Here is a 13,062-nt window from a genome sequence, read left to right on the forward strand (position 1 = left end):
CCACCTGTTTCTCGTCATGATCATCTTTGTCACCTGTCTTCACTTCATTAGTGTTCATTTGTGCTTGTATTTAGTTCCTTCCTGTTCAGTCTGTCCTTGTCGATCGTTAGTCTTACTTATAGTGTTGTGAGTTGTTCTGCCTGTTTGCCTTCTTGTACCTGTTTTTGAGTTTACACTTGTTTGCATTGGAGCTTTTGCCTCAGCCTCCTTCAACCTGCACCACAACCGTGACAATACCATGATGTTTCATAGAATTCCAAGTGGCTGTATAGATAAATGAACTGAACTAAAAACTTTTTTACAACAAAAATGAATTGTTAGCTTCAACTTCAGCAGTTTGATCAGTTCTGAAAGGCTGGTTTGAACATCTAAAGTAAGTTTATTTATAGAAATTGTTATCTTCATAGATCACAGCAGCTCATTTTTCAAAGAAGGGTTAGGGCTTTAAAAGTGCGGCCATCATAAACTTCTTCACTGCGATCTTCACTGCGCTTGAATCCTTCCTCGTAGTCTTGCCAGCCCCGACAGCACTGCTTCCTTTGGTCATCCTCTTGCCAAACAGCATGGACAGTGTTGTCATATTTTTCTTGTTGTGTCAGTATAAAGGGCTTAATTCAGGGAATTAGGGGTCACATCTATTTAGTATAACGACTGTAAGCATGAACTTGAAATCCTGTGATTTCTGTTATTTTCTAATTTCATTGTATTAGAGCCCGTTATTTATTTTACTTTGTCCACTATTCCTAGACCCTCGTAGAATCGGCCTACCTTTCTTCTTCTAGAGAGAATAACTTTGTCACCGGTTTGGAACTTCGGTTCCCTTTCAGTCCCTCACATTCGACGTAACGTCGACCTGACAACGTAATTGGGATCACTTCAGGGAGCCCAATTAGCCGAGTGTCCATCTATCTTCGCTGGCCCTTCTCATGGACGGCCAGCTGTGTCCTTTGGAGCTCGGACTGATGATCAGATGTCGATCGCAGCATCGGAGTGGGAGCTTCAGTCCTCTGTAGATGAGGATTCGGCTGCGTTGCCCCCTTCGGGGAGTGTAGCGTTGCCCAAGTCCAATCCAGAATGGGCGGCTATGCTTTCCTGGGCCGCCGAGAGGGTCGGGCTTGTGTGGAACCCTCCACCACGTCCCGAGCCTTCCCGGTTGGACGATTGGTTTCTCGGGGCGGGCCGTGCTGGTTCTCAGCGCGCCGCCCTGGTACAATTTTTCCCGGAAGTGCATGAGGAGCTCACTAGTGCGTGGACGCACCGTACAGTGCCAGAAGCCGTCCTAGTGGCTCCTCCCTCCTCGCCACCCTTGACGGCGGAACAGCTATAGTGTATGTGGATGTAGACATTTTGATTAAAACCCATATTTAATTGCAACCGTACATGTCTGAAAGGAGTCATTTAAAAATTCAAGCATAGTACAAGCCTAATAAACTAGCATAGAATCTTGCTGTACATAAAGCAAGATTGATTTTAGATTGTTTCTGTTGATTCAATGTTAAATAAGTGATATTTAACAATAGTTAAATACTATTGATTTTATGACCATAATGATTGATTTTTCATAGTTGAAATAACATTATTTCAGGGTGCAAACCTGATGAAAAATCAATGTTAAATTTCAACATTGATTCAATGATCTATTGGTTAATGCATTAACATTGACTACGTTTACATGCAGCCAAATTTCGGGTTATGGTCGGGTTAAGGTCACAATTCGGGTTTCTGAAACATTAGGGATAACCCGTTTACATGCGTGAGCAGAGAGAGTTACTCCTGTATACATGGAATTGCAATATCCCGATGTAAACGGCGACGTACGGACAACCTTAAGACGCAATATGCGTCTTTTCCAATTCTTCTTCCTGTATCCAAAGACAACAACAACAGCAGCACGCGGATAATGAATAGTTCGGGGCAGATAGCGATCGCCTTTGTTTGCGCTTTGGTGCTGGTAACGTTACTGACCTCGCTCCAAAAGTATGCTGTGCTGCGTCTCGCCATGTTTACTTCCGGTATACTGCACGCGGGGTATTGTATGCGCCGAGAAGTTTCTCTACTCAAAAGACCAAGATTCCTTGCGAATAGAACATGCGCAGAACACACATCACTATGGGGATATGCCGATGCGCGTTTACATGACCAAAAATTCGGGTTAGAAAAGGGGTACCCCAGGTATAATATCCCGGTTTTTAAAATCCGGGATATGAGCATATTCGGGTTTTTGCCGGTGTTTACATGGCCGTTCACGACCGGGTTATTGCTAATATCCCGGTTTTGAACGGGTTATTGGCTGCATGTAAACGTAGTCACTGATTCAATGTTTGTACCTTAAATTACTTAAATGTACCCTCACTGTACCTTTATTTCTGATCCCTTTGTATGAATGTAATGGCCACATCTGTTATTCATTAATGTATGCCTCTGTGTTCGAAGGGAGGAAGGGTCTCTTCTCTTTAAAAACAGGGTTCTTGCTGGTTTCAGTTTATTACATTTAAGACCTTTTTAAGACCTTTTAAGACCATTATGTGTGAAGTTTAAGACCAACACGACACATAAATAGAAACATTAGAATGATCCCAGAAATTCTTAAACATTCTAGTTTTTATTGATACACTTAGAGAAAAATATCAAAGAAACTCAGCAATAAAACAGATCAAAATACTGAACTTCTGATATCCATATTCCCAACACAACACTAGTACATACAACCTAACCCTACATATGTCTGATATCATACAACCTAACCCTACATATGTCATATATCTTTTTTTTGTTAGTCAAGTTTTAGTCGACTAAAAGTCTCTCATCATTTTAGTCTAGATTTAGTCAAAAAAGAACTCAATATATGTTAGTCTAGATCAGGGGTCACCAACACGGTGCCCGCGGGCACCAGGTCGCCCCCAGGGACCACATGAGTCGCCCGCAGGCCTGGTCTAAAAATAGCACAACTCAGTAGTGAGCTGCGTCTGAAATGTAATTGTATTCTGTTGATATTCTTTTTCAATCACACCTGTTGCATTTATATAGCATATATTTATATTTAAAAATGACAATATCTTCTGTTCATTATACATGAGTTTAGATAAGTTTAGGTGAACTCTGACTTACTCTAGTTCAGGGGTCCAAACGTCGCTCGCGAGCTACCAGTAACGTTAGCTCGTGGCCTGATTGGAGGTTGCTCGTCAAGGAGCCGTTCACATATCGAGTCTTTTGCGTCCTCAAGTTCGTTATTTCAAATGTAGGTGCGAGGCAAGCGCGCTCATAATTAAAGCGACGCGCTATTTTTTTCCAGGTGCAGCGAGATGAAAAAAATGCAACTATTCAGTATGCCGCAAACGTACCGCAGGTCAACCAATCAGCTTCACCCTTTCCATAACAACATTGAAAGCTCAGTCAACATGAAGGATGGGGGTGCACCCAAACACTACGGGTGTTTTTCTCTTCTCCGTAAATAAATCTTGTAGCAGAGCTACAGCAAGTGTTTTTCGGTGGTGGAAATCTATTAGCTACTAAAACTTCTTTGTCATTGTGGAGAGCGCAGTGCATGGTTGCATAGCAACGACAGACGCCACGGGAAAATCAGATCGAATTTTACTCTTAATAATAAAAGATAAGCTAATGTGCATTGTAAAAGTCAGTAATTTATCTTTTTTGGCTCATTCTTTTTATAAAAATGATTTAAAGGCTGAAATATGTGAGGTTTATATTTTTATAAAACATTTTTTGTCAAAACTTTATTTGAACTTGTACATACTTGTACAGTAGGCTAGATAACATGTTGCAAGACACTCCTTTAAAATCTAGCCATAATTTTTAATGTTATTATTTTAATGTTTATGTAAACAAAAAGTGCATATTGATGCGGATTTATTTGTTATTTGCTGGTTTTCGACATACAACTTAGTGAATTGATTTCATTGTGTAGTATTAGTACTTTTTGAACAGGATTCTGTGATTACCGTGATCATTTTGGTCACTAATGAAATTAAATTATCATGCCATTTCATATCTAGTCATGATGAACTATAAAATCAACTATAATTATGTGTTTTTACAATATAATATGCAAAGTACAATTTTCTATAAAAAAAATAATCTCTGATTCTGTTCTTTTCTCTGACATTTAAGGGTGACATAGGCATACAAAAACCCTTTTAGGTATAAAACAGTTGTTACATGTATGTCCTGTGTTTCCCCCGTTCGTATGTACGTTTGTGTATGGTACGTTTGTATTTGGTGTGGTTATGTTTCCTGGATTCCTGTTTTGAGTTATATTAGTAAATATTATTGAATTTGATCTGCTGACTGCTGCCTCTCCTTCAACCTGCACCACACCCGTAACAGAAGAACCGACCAAAAAGGAAAAGGAAAAAAAGAAGAGGAAGATGGAGATCTGGGAGCTCGCGGGACAGATCACGGCTTTGGCGCTGGATAGCCGTGATCTGTTCCACTTTACCTGGGGCTTTGTTCCACTCGCTGCCTCCTGCTCGCTGGGCGATGAGATAATCAAGGCGTGTTACCGGCGAGGGGCCAAGGTGGTCGACCCAAGGGAACTTCCAGATCTCTCTGGTCTGGACTGGAGAGAGGCACTCTCCAGATGTCTGGAGAGCTTTCTCCCATGGCACGCCGTGTCCGCACCGCTGGTTCCGTCCAGCCCAGCCAAGCCCGCACCGCTGGTTCCGTCCAGCCCAGCCAAGCCCTCATCGCTGGTTCCGTCCAGCCCAGCCAAGCCCGCACCGCTGGTTCCGTCCAGCCCAGCCGAGCCTTCACAGCTAGTTCCGTCCAGCCCAGCCGAGCCTTCACAGCTGGTCACGTCCAGCCCTGCCGAGCCTGAGCTTCCCTGCAGCCCTGCCGAGCCAGAGCTTCCCTGCAGCCCTGCCGAGCCAGAGCTTCCCTGCAGCCCTGCCGAGCCTGAGCTTCCCTGCAGCCCTGCCGAGCCTGAGCTTCCCTGCAGCCCTGCCGAGCCTGAGCTTCCCTGCAGCCCTGCCGAGCCTGAGCTTCCCTGCAGCCCTGCCGAGCCTGAGCTTCCCTGCAGCCCTGCCGAGCCTGAGCTTCCCTGCAGCCCTGCCGAGCCTGAGCTTCCCTGCAGCCCTGCCGAGCCTGAGCTTCCCTGCAGCCCTGCCGAGCCTGAGCTTCCCTGCAGCCCTGCCGAGCCTGAGCTTCCCTGCAGCCCTGCCGAGCCTGAGCTTCCCTGCAGCCCTGCCGAGCCTGAGCTTCCCTGCACGCCTGCCGAGCCGGAGCTTCCCTGCACGCCTGCCGAGCCGGAGCTTCCCCGCACGCCTGCCGAGCCGGAGCTTCCCCGCACGCCTGCCGAGCCGGAGCTTCCCTGCGCGCCTGCCGAGCCAGAGCCTTCTCCGCTGGTCCCGTCCAGTCCTCCCGAGCCTTCTCCGCTGGTCCCGTCCAGTCCTCCCGAGCCTTCTCTGCTGGTCCCGTCCAGTCCTCCCGAGCCTTCTCCGCTGGTCCCGTCCAGTCCTCCCGTGCCTTCTCCGCTGGTCCCGTCCAGTTCCCCCAAGCCTGTCTCTGAACCCGTCACTCCCCCCAAGAAAATTTTGGGGGGGGGATATAAGCCACCCGAGGGACAGTCTCCACCCTGGCCACCTGAAGTGGCCTCTCCACCCTGGCCACCTGAAGTGGCCTCTCCACCCTGGCCACCTGAAGTGGCCTCTCCACCCTGGCCACCCGAGGGAAAGTCTCCACCCTGGCCACCCGAGGGAAAGTCTCCGCCCTGGCCTCCTGCACGTCCTGCTCCGCCCTGGCCTCCTGCACGTCCTGCTCCGCCCTGGCCTCCTGCTTGTCCTGCTCCGCCCTGGAGGCTTCCTGCTCCGGGTAGGCCACTCCCTCGTCAGCCTCCAGGGCGCCCACCCCCCCACCCTTATTGATGTTACTCGGCGCGAGGACGCGCCTTGCAGGAGGGGGAGCTAATGTTACATGTATGTCCTGTGTTTCCCCCGTTCGTATGTACGTTTGTGTATGGTACGTTTGTATTTGGTGTGGTTATGTTTCCTGGATTCCTGTTTTGAGTTATATTAGTAAATATTATTGAATTTGATCTGCTGACTGCTGCCTCTCCTTCAACCTGCACCACACCCGTAACAACAGTTTAGATAGTTGTTAATATGCGAGTTATGAGACATTATTTCAGAGATTTAAGTATTGTATTACATGAGTAGCTCTCGGCCACTTTCATTTTTAAAAAGTAGCTCTCAAATGAAAAAAGGTTGGAGACCCCTGGTCTAGATTTAGTCAAAAGAAAACTCAAGGAATCTTAGTCAAGTTTTAGACGACTAAAAGTCTTTTAATTTTAGTCTAGTCTTAGTCAAAAAAGAACTCAATATATGTTAGTCTAGTTTTAATCAAAACAATTGAAGTCTTTTTTTTAAATAACACATTACTGATAAACATTTCAGTAAAAAAGTATTTCACATATCTCAAACATTGGTTAAATGTCATAATTACCTGACAAAATACAGTTGATGAATGATTTTTGTTCAATGCAAATGTTAAACGTGTCTGGTTTACAATTTCTGATTTAGGACTCGAGCTTGACTGCACATCACATTTTTTACTTTATTGATACTGCTTTTAATCGTCCGGGCCGGTCATCGGGACATAAGCTGTCATGTACAATAAAAGCCTGCGCAGCGACAGGAAATATAATTTAACACAAAAAGCCTGCCTAGACGGTGGACTTGTTGCGCTCAGGATTATTTATTTATTTATTATTTTTGAGCGGCGTGTGGACGAATTCTTTCTACGCACACACTATTTTATTTCTTGATAACAGATCGCTGCTAACTATAACACACCGTTGCCATGAACACACAGGATTCTAACCGTAGAGACGGAGCGCACTATTTTCTTTAGCGGAAGCAATACAATACAAAATTTTAAATCAATAAACTTTTAAATCATAATTTTGTGTCAAATTATTGTTTTATTTGTTAGGTAGTAATGTAATAAGCGGGATCCTAACTCGTTCTGAATATTAACCACTTCAGCCAGCATGGTGTTTTTAGCTAAAGCAGGTCTTGGACTGAAGGTCTGTCTGCACTGAGGGCAGCTGTAGACTCTCTTCTCATCCTCCTCATCCCAGCAGTTCTCTGTAATACAGATCTTACAGTAACTGTGTCCACAGGGAATGGTCACTGGATCCTTCAGGAGATCCAGACACACTGAACACATGAAGTCATCCTGAGAAAACCTGGCTTCTGCCATTTTACAGCAAGAATACAGAGACACAAACACACAACAGCTCAACTAAAGTTTAGTTTCTCTTTCTCTTTCCCTGAACTGAAACTGTTTCTGGTTTCCTGGTTCTGTGTTGAAGTGGCGTGTGCAAAACAGGCGTGTCTGTAAAGCAGCTTCCTCGTTCCTGGTCCCACACACATTGTGTTTAATCAGTCTCAGACACACACCCAAAGAATAGAAGTTACAGAGAAGCAAGTCAACACCCTTAATAGTTCAGCAATTCTGTTTCATAAATACTTCTCTGGTACCGCAGGACTGAAAGCTGTGTCCAGTTCCTCATAGGGAACTATGAGGACTACAATACTATCACAATACTTGGGTGGCGATACGATATGTATTGCGATTTTTAAGAATGACATGTACACGTACAGTATAGAGCTCATAGACCATAATTGTAAAGTGAATCACTCACATTTAATGTTTGCTTTATGCAAAATAAATGTTTTTTTTTAAATTGCTGTTTCATAATTAATTGATAGAAATGAATGGTACTCATAATTTTCAAATCAGACGTAGATATTGGGTTTAACCCTCAGGGGACCAAGGGTTTTTTGGGGCCCTTGGGATGTTTTGACATGCACTGACATTTGTGCTTTTTTCAGCTATTTATAAACATGTTAATGGCAAAGGTGTAAATTCACTCTATATAGCACAAACGGGGCTACCATGATATGTGAGCAACATGTATGTACATGTTTGTATTTTTGAGAGAATATTATTTATGCATGGTTATTGAAAAACTTAAAAATAAAAGTTTCTGAAATAAGGCCACAAAACACATATTGATTATTTATTTCTTCACAAGACTTTTGAAAATTGTATCACATAGTCTAGAATATTTGCTCCAAAACTATGTGAGAATCATCCTGACTACTCATTCAGATAAGTCAATAAAGTCTTTTATAATGTGTATGACGTGTTTAGTGTGAGAAAGCTTTATGCAAGGAGGCGTGATCTCTCGTTAATATGTATGGCATTTCACACCTGAGAAAGACAAAGACCCTCCCATAATGGCCCGATTAGGTGCTATCAGGCCCTATCATTACGAGGAGCCTTGCGCAAAGAATGAGGAGATTTAAAAAAGAATGGCTTTTAGATTGTTTGGATTTATTTACAACACAACATAATCCAAAGACACACAACAAAGGACAAAAAAGCACATTAGTAAACACACTGATCTAAATACAGAGGCTTGCACAGTCACACAACATGGTCCCATTCCTGAAACATAGTATATACCCGTCATTTCTAAGGTGTTTGATTTTTCATTACAGCCTCCTGTGAATGTTGAAGTCAGCAGGACTGATATCAAGAGAAACTATATGGCTGCACGACTTTGGGCATGCATTGTAGATTTTTCTGGTTAAAATAGCTTTTTAATTATAGGCTATGTATATATATATATATATATATATATATACATACACACACACACACACTGCTTAGAATTAGAAGTCCCATGCTAAAGTTGACTAAAAAGAGGAATACAAAATCTTAATGCCTTAATTAAAAAATTAGGAAAACTCTAACCTTTAGGGACGTGAATAATGTCCCTGAATTCTTTGTGAATGAATAATGTATCGCAAATAATTAAATGTTCTTCTTTAAAATACAGGGTGCATACGTCTGGACACTTCTATCCCCAGAAACTCCTAACAAAAGCTGATGTCTTTATTTTGAAGCTTATTTGATGCTTATTTGATTTGAAAAACTTTATCCAAAACTAGTCAACGAAATTTTGCCTTTTATTTTGTCTGTAACAGTGCGTATCTGTGTGTTCATTCATTCATTCACACACACACACAGAGAGAAACATGATTCACATTTAAACAGTATACTATTTTTCCATTTACAGACACTAACGTTATTCTATATCGCGATTAGAACAAAGCACAGCCATAAAACACTTAGGGCCCTATCTTGCACCCGGCGCAAATGACTTTGTACACTGACGCATGTATCATTCCTATTTTGCACCCGCGCAAAGCGGACTTTTCCCTCCACAGACACACGTCGGTTAACTAAGAAATACACTTGCGCTCCCCGGGGAGGTTCAGCGCAAAGAGGAGGCGTGTTTCGGCGCAAACTTTCCCTCATGCTATTTTGCTGTTCTATAAAACAATTGCGCCACTGATCAGAAAAAACTTTGTCTAAAGTCAGTGGCGCGTTGCGCGTTGTTCATTATGCTATTTTAAAGGCGCATGCTTGGCCATCAATGTAGCGTGTGCACAACACGCATACACTTTGATTCTCTCATCTAAGCAGCAGTTTTCATTTTTGCAAATCATACATTAATACGATAGATAGATAGATAGATAGATAGATAGATAGATAGACAATTTATTATAAAAGCATACATGTAGCTTACACATTTACCCAAATTATCATACGCCTGTTTAACAGAAGTTAATTTGGGTGGGTTTCTCCATCCCCAATGTCACTTCTCTGTGTTTTACGGCCCTGACAAGAACGTTGCTCTCCTCGGCTGTGAACCGCTCCTGGCGCGCGCCTGGCAAATCCACCGTTATAATAGGAATCCGCTTTAGAATAAGCGCGCCTGCTCTTATGGGAATGTGAGATGACACTCTGATTGGTTTATTTCACGTTACGCCCAAACCACACCTATGAATAATGAAGCTACTTCAGACCAACCCCTTTTAGATTTGCGCCAGGCGCAAGAGGCATTTATCCCGCCGGGAAAATAGGAACAGCGCCGGGATCCGCCCACAAAGTTACTTGCGCTTTGCGCTTTGACACTTGCGTTTCAGATCGTTAAAATAGGGCCCTTACAGTTCTCAGCTGAATCTGTTGCTCCTCCTCGAAGTGAAAATAAACCAGCACTTCTGTATTAAATGTCCCAGGATTATTCTTATAGCCACGCAAGACAAATCTTAATCTGACTAAAAAATATAGTGCGTTTACAGCATTTGCCTGGGGGCGTTTATCTATTTTGCAAATGGCCTCAACACATTATCTTATGAATAGCGCGCTCTGCGAGTGGGTGTGAACAAATTAACGATAATGAGCTGAGACAGGAGAAACTGTACTTCTCTTTAGTTTCAGACAGATTACATTGCAGGATAATATTTGTTTTAAATGTGAATTGTTTTATTTAAAAGTAGAAATTTAAAGCGTTCTTTAGACGTATGTTTCATGTTTGTGTGATAAGTATTAGCGGAGTTTCCGTTCATTTTCCAGACATGTTTCAGAAAGATTTTTGTGGAGACAGAGTGAGCTGAAAGCGCACCCTGTTTATTTTATTTATTTTAAAAAAAACACAAGGTTTTGATGTTAATGTGAGTGTACACAAAAAAAGAAGACCCTCTATAGTTTATAATCATGTATTGATTTTATTTATATGACCATAAATGACGGAGTATTTTAAGTCTATGTTGCTGCTATGTAAAAAAAAAACAGCAAAACGCGCGGGCGCGTTCTTGATCCCCAGAGGGTTAATATTCACACAAAATATCTTTTGTTTAAGAATCGTATTGTATTTTTCTTAATTCGATGCATGACATGTAGTAATGAATGTCCAGCGTGGATCTTCTCAGCGCTAGTATTTGTCATGTGATCTGAGGCCCCATTTACACGTAGCCTACATGGATATTTTGAAAGAAACTGAGACATTTCCCTTCGTTTGTGCTCTTCGTTTACACACAAATGGAGAATTCACCCCTGAAAACGATTCTTTCTAAAAACTCCGGCCAGAGTGGAGATTTAGGAAAACTTCGTTTGCACGTTTACATGTAAACTGATAAAAACAGAGTTTTAGGCAGCCAAAGTCACAGTATGCGACAGAACTTGCACCTGTGTCAAAAGTGCGACCTATGTTTACATTTTCATTTGGCTTTGGTGATCATGGATGCATTCAGAGTAGCAGTCACATTTATGTTGGTGCAAACCCTTTTCGTCTGTTTGCATTTGCAAATTCAGCTGCTCAATCATGTCGAGGAGCTGTTGTTGCTATTTTCGGGATTCTGATTGGCTAACGTGGGCTTGAGTCTCTAGTTACACTGCCACCTACAGGTCTGGCATGCTCTTGACGGCATATATACACGGTGTAGATGACCACTAGCAGTGTTTTATTATAATTATCCTGTTTTTTATATTTTTATTTCATGTGACTTTTATTTTGACATCATGCTATCTGCAGGGGGACCTTTTTCTCTATGCTCACGCGCTCACTCGTAAAAAAGGTAAACGCATGAAGGCACGATATAAGACAATGCATGTTTAGAGTCAGAGGTTGAAAAATATTATTGTAACTTTCAACTAAAGTGGTTTTAAAACAACTAAAGTGTTTTTTAAAGTGCATTTGTCAAAGGATTATTTTGTATCTGACTAAACTGCTTTTGTTATTTTCCTTTTAAGTTTTCACGGTGTTGGTGTTGATGCTGAGCACAGTGTTGGTGCAAAGCACGCTCGTCTGAATTAAAGTACTCCCGTATGGAAACACTCCCAAGCCTGTTTATTCCAAATTGAAGGGCTGCTACAGTGAAAACTCGACGCTCGATGTGGAGTGAAACTCATAGACAGTAAAAGAAATGGACAGAGCGATCTCATTGGAACTCAGTTGAGACAGTTGAAGCCCACTTTTAGCGATTTTTGAGAACTTCCGTTCCTGACGCGCAGACTCAGACCGACTCAAACTAAGCTTGATGACGTGAGCAACCTGTCTGACAGACGTGAATCTTCTAGTAGCTGTGCGTGAAAATTGCCAACGTTAATCTTGCAGAGACGGGGAACTTGAGCAAAGAGTCCTTTATCGTGAGTGAGCGGGAGTAAGTATTCCGTTGCTTTTATGGACTCATTATCTATGGGCTTCTCTCTTGACGGGACGTCCCCCCGATTGCCTGCGAGCTTCTCCTCCTGTCTGTACGGTAATTTCTGTACAGCGCGACAGAGAGTCGAGTGGTTATGACGCAATCGTTAGCCTATTTTTACTAAAACTGTTTCTACGGGGCCATAATGTAACATAGAAGGTAATGGAGCCATTTATACATTGTCGTGTTTCTTTAGAAATAAATAATGGACAAATGGAGTCTTTAAACGCCTCAGATGTAAAGTTATTCGCTGTCAAAGTGACGCCAAAATGAATGGTAGTCAATGGAAATGCTAACGCAAGTGAAGTTCTGCTACAAGATGGCGGCACCCGGCCGGCTTCAACTTCCGGTCGATGGATTACCCCCTTGGTGAAACTCAACTCGACGTTAGAAGGACTGCCATCCGCCATTCTGTGTACAAGACTGCCACCTTCTGTTCAAACGCCCTCACTTCAACCGGCACCCAGGCAAGATCGGTCTATTTCGTTTATGCTGATTGCTGCATAAAATCACAGGGACTCCTTGATTGCGAACAGTGATGTTTATGTAATGGACTGAAGTCACCTTTATATTCACTATTCACCATTTGAAAGGTGAATTTAAAGATACAGAGGGGTAATTTAATTTAAAAAACAAAACAAAAAAACAAACAAATTGAACCTGTTAAAAGTAAATTCATTCATGGGTAAATCTGTATAATAGCATTCCTTGCTAAGCTGTTCGTGTGTTAGCCTTCATATTTTGTTGATGATAATCGTCCAGTGCATGTTTGATATTAAGTATTGGTTAAGTTATTAAGCTATATTTCAGTAATTAAACTATAGTTCAGTAGTTCAATATAATCAAACAGCATCGCAACTTCAACAAGATGTCACTTAATGAAGAAGAAGTAGCTAGCACACATGACCTACCCATGAAAACAGATAACCCACAGCCAGTCAGGTCTAGTTCACGTGAGAGAACATTTACAGAAAAGGGATTAGAGATG

Source organism: Rhinichthys klamathensis, unplaced genomic scaffold (genome assembly GCF_029890125.1).
Source record: "Rhinichthys klamathensis goyatoka isolate OS25496 unplaced genomic scaffold, OSU_Roscu_1.1 h1tg000018l_1, whole genome shotgun sequence".
Classification (NCBI taxonomy): Eukaryota; Metazoa; Chordata; class Actinopteri; order Cypriniformes; family Leuciscidae; genus Rhinichthys; species Rhinichthys klamathensis.